We start from the raw sequence: 3,407 nt of genomic DNA, 5'->3' as shown, positions 1-3,407 counted from the left end.
CCCACCCCCCGGCCTCTCCGAGGACGCACCCCTTCCCTTCCACATCCCGATCCTCTTCCAAGAGGAGCCCCCTCCCTTCCACCTCCCGCTCCTGCTCCAGGAGGGACCCCCCATTCCCGATCCTCTTCCAGGAGAAGCTCAAATCCGCGTGGGCTTGGCCTGGGTTTTCCTGCCCGTGGAAAACCCTCGTGGCTGCGAGCGGGGGATTAAATCCCCTTCCCCGACACCCCTCGGCTCTGGGCCCCCCCGGCTCCGCACGCTGAGCTCCGCACCGGGCACTTTAAAGCCCAGATTTTGTTTATTTATCCCTGAGCATTCCCAAAGGCAGGGATATGGGAACTGGGACACAGCCCTGCGGCGGGGGCTGCCTCCGGCGAGGGGAGTTTTCCCTGCGGGATGGAAGGAGGAGGATGGAGGAGAGTGAGTTTGGGGCAGTCCTGGGGTTTTTTTAATTTTTTTTTTTTTTTTTTTTTTTTTTTACAAGAAAGCAGCTGAGTTCTGCGCCGGCTCCTTGGAATGATGGGTTTTCATTTCCAGGGTGGGAATGTTGCCCTTCTGTCCGGGAAGGACTGTCCAGCCCTGCGGGGGCATCCGTCATCCCTAGGGCAGGGCCGGCTCCCCCGGGGTCCATCCCCTTCCTCCCGGGCAGGGTCCGTGCGGAGCTCTTGGGGTTTTCAGGAAGAATCGGGGTCAACACCACTCTGAAACTTTGTTGCACTTCGTTGGGAGAATAAAGTTGGGATGCTCTCCCTGTTTGAGAGGGATTGAAGGAATAGCTCTCACCCTTCCTCAGGAAGCAAATTCCGTGTCCCTGGTGCCCATTGGTGCTTTGCCTTTGTGAACCCTCTAATTACCAGCTTCTAATAACCATAAAATTCCATTAAACATAATTGTGGAAAGCTTCCTCACCTCCATCTCAAGGGATTCACTGGCACATCTTGACTAAAACCCAGTTTTACTGCTCTTGCAGGCCCGAAACCACACAAAGTTTATCAGGATTAGCTTTCTTCCTTCCTTTTTTTTTCTCTTTAAGAGCTGGTTCGAGAGCAGGTTACTGAACCTGCCGCTGATTCCTGAGATAAAATGTCTTGGCTTGTGCTATGCAGAGAAGCCAGACTTTATCTTAAAAGGGGTTTTTCTAGCAGTTTCTTGCTACTAAGTTTAAATAGTTGCTTGTTCCAAAGGCTGGTGTGCTCACAAAGCCCCGCTTGTGCTGGCATCTGGGGACAGATGTGACAAACAGATGCTTATGGTTGGCTTTACAGGGGAAAGACAAATGTTTCTGTTCAGTTTTGTAGGGATTCAGAGATTAAAGAACTCAAATTCTGTTGGTTCAGTTTTCCAGCTGGTTTATGCCCTGCTTTCTTGGCTGCTGCTGCTGGGCATCCACGATGGGTCTCCCAGGTGGGGCTGGAAAGCTGCATGGACAGGTTGGATGGGCTGGGGCCAGCAGGGACAGGGATTTGGGGCTGAGTTCAATGCCATGCACAAGCTCAGTCACTCCAAACTGCTGGAATTCCTGCGCAAGCTCAGTCACTCCAAACTGCTGGAGTAAATGCATCTTCTGTCTGTGGTCAAGTCCTAGGGGGTGTTGCCCCAAAAGTTCTTTAATTCCTGGAAATCCCCACTTCTGATCTTCCCTCAGATCAAACTGCTCTAATCAATCATCCAAACAGGTTTTTCCTCTGTACCATTCACCCTTTCTGATGCATTTAAGGAGTTTAGAGGCTCCTCCCTGAGCCAGCAGCTCCCAGCCAGCCCTCCTGGGAGCTGGAAATCCAGGGATATTTGGTGCTCGTGAAACACTAAGTTCCATGTGTAACCTAGGTGTGGTCCCCAACATCTGGCAGGGTGACACACAGCCTGGGAGGCTAGGCAGCTCTTCCCAGGACCCTGCCTTGTTTTGGGCTCCCTGTATCCCTGGAAACTCTGATAGGGGCTTGGGACCGACCCCTTTAGTTGTTCCCAAGCACGTGGTGTTTCCTGCAAGGAATCCCCTCGTGGTGGGCAGTGGGTCGGTGGCCGGCGTTCCGAAGGGACCGGAGCCATGCTGGGAGCGCTCCCAGTGCCACCCCACAGCTGCTCCCAAGGGTGACACCAGGTGGGGTGGGAGCAGAGGTGGCACTGACACAGTGGCCCTGCTCTGGTTTGATGCAGCACACCCAACAGACACCAAAATCCAGTTATTTTGGTGTGCCCAGGTCTAGACAACCCAAAATACGTACACGAGTGGGACAGGGCTGCAAAGCCAAGCCAGCCTTTCCCCTCGCAGGCACTTAGGTCATGTTTCAAAACAATGACTAAGTGCTCTATTTTAACAGATCCCTCGTGCCAGTCCAAAATACCCAAATGCAGCAGTTGGTACCTGATACAACCACCACAGAGCTGATTTTCCTCACATCAGGGGGTTTCTGCCACTGCTGGTTCCCAGCTCGTTTTCAGGCAGTCAGTGTGTGATGCCAGAGTTTTAATGCATCTTCCACATTTCCAACAGCTCTTTTATTTAGCAGCGGGAACCTTATCAGCTCTCAGGTGGGATTTGCTCAGAGCTGGCTGTTGGCAAAGCATGAGATGCATATGGATGGGAGACATTCCCAGGGCAGGAGAGGGTAGCCAGGTGGGGGTCAGGCTCTGCTCCCAGGGAACGAGGGACAGGATGAGGGGAAACAGCCTCAAGCTGTGCCAGGGGAGTTTTAGGCTGAATATTTGGGAAAATTTCTTCATGGAAAAGGTTGTCCAGTGCTGGTGCAGGCTCTCCAGGGCAGAGGTGGAGTCCCCATGCCTGGAGGGAGCTTTGCAAAGCTCAAAAGGGAGAAAACACCCCAAAAGAGAATTTTATTGAGCTGTTTCTTTGTTGTGCTATGGTAATGAACTGTTGGCTCCAGAAAGTGGGGCTGTCACTACTTCAGACCCCATGGAATTCACGGTGCCTGCTCCCTTCATGGAAAACATCTTGTTTAAAGGTCACGCTTCTGGGCTGTGTGTGATGTGTTCAGTTGGGATGCAGCAGTGGGAGACAGAACATGATCCATAAAATTAGTCCTAATGCAGCCTTGTCTCCACTATCCGCTGTAAATGATGGCATGTGTGTATCACAGGAGAATGGGATCCCCAGGAATGGTTTCTGTTACCATTTGTGAGGAATGAGGCTGATGATAATTTACAGCCATGCCGGCATTCCCAGGAGCCCTGCCTGCTCTGCCTCCTCTGGATCCAGCGTGGCTGTCCTGGGATGCCACCAGGCTTGTGCAGGCTGGGAGCTGTGAGAGCCCTGGACAAGGCATGAGGACAAACCTGACACCTCCAAACCCTGGCTGCAGCGTTGGGTCCCTCAGGACAAGAGAGAGCCTGTGGGGCTGGAGCGTGTCCAGGGCAGGGAAAGGAGCTGGGGAAGGGGGCGGGGGCCC

At 53.1% G+C, this 3,407-nt stretch overlaps 1 protein-coding gene across 1 annotated transcript in view; it reads left to right on the top strand.

Annotated features, from left to right (window-relative positions):
* Positions 1-3,407, top strand: part of WLS (wntless Wnt ligand secretion mediator) — a 25,633-nt gene that overhangs the window by 641 nt on the left and 21,585 nt on the right. The gene's annotated exons all lie outside the window — the stretch shown is intronic.

The sequence above is a fragment of the Corvus brachyrhynchos genome, unplaced genomic scaffold (genome assembly GCF_000691975.1).
Source record: "Corvus brachyrhynchos isolate BGI_N302 unplaced genomic scaffold, ASM69197v1 scaffold280, whole genome shotgun sequence".
Lineage (NCBI taxonomy): Eukaryota > Metazoa > Chordata > Aves > Passeriformes > Corvidae > Corvus > Corvus brachyrhynchos.
Note: the sequence above shows the minus strand (reverse complement) of the source record. Positions and strands in the feature narration are given on the sequence as shown.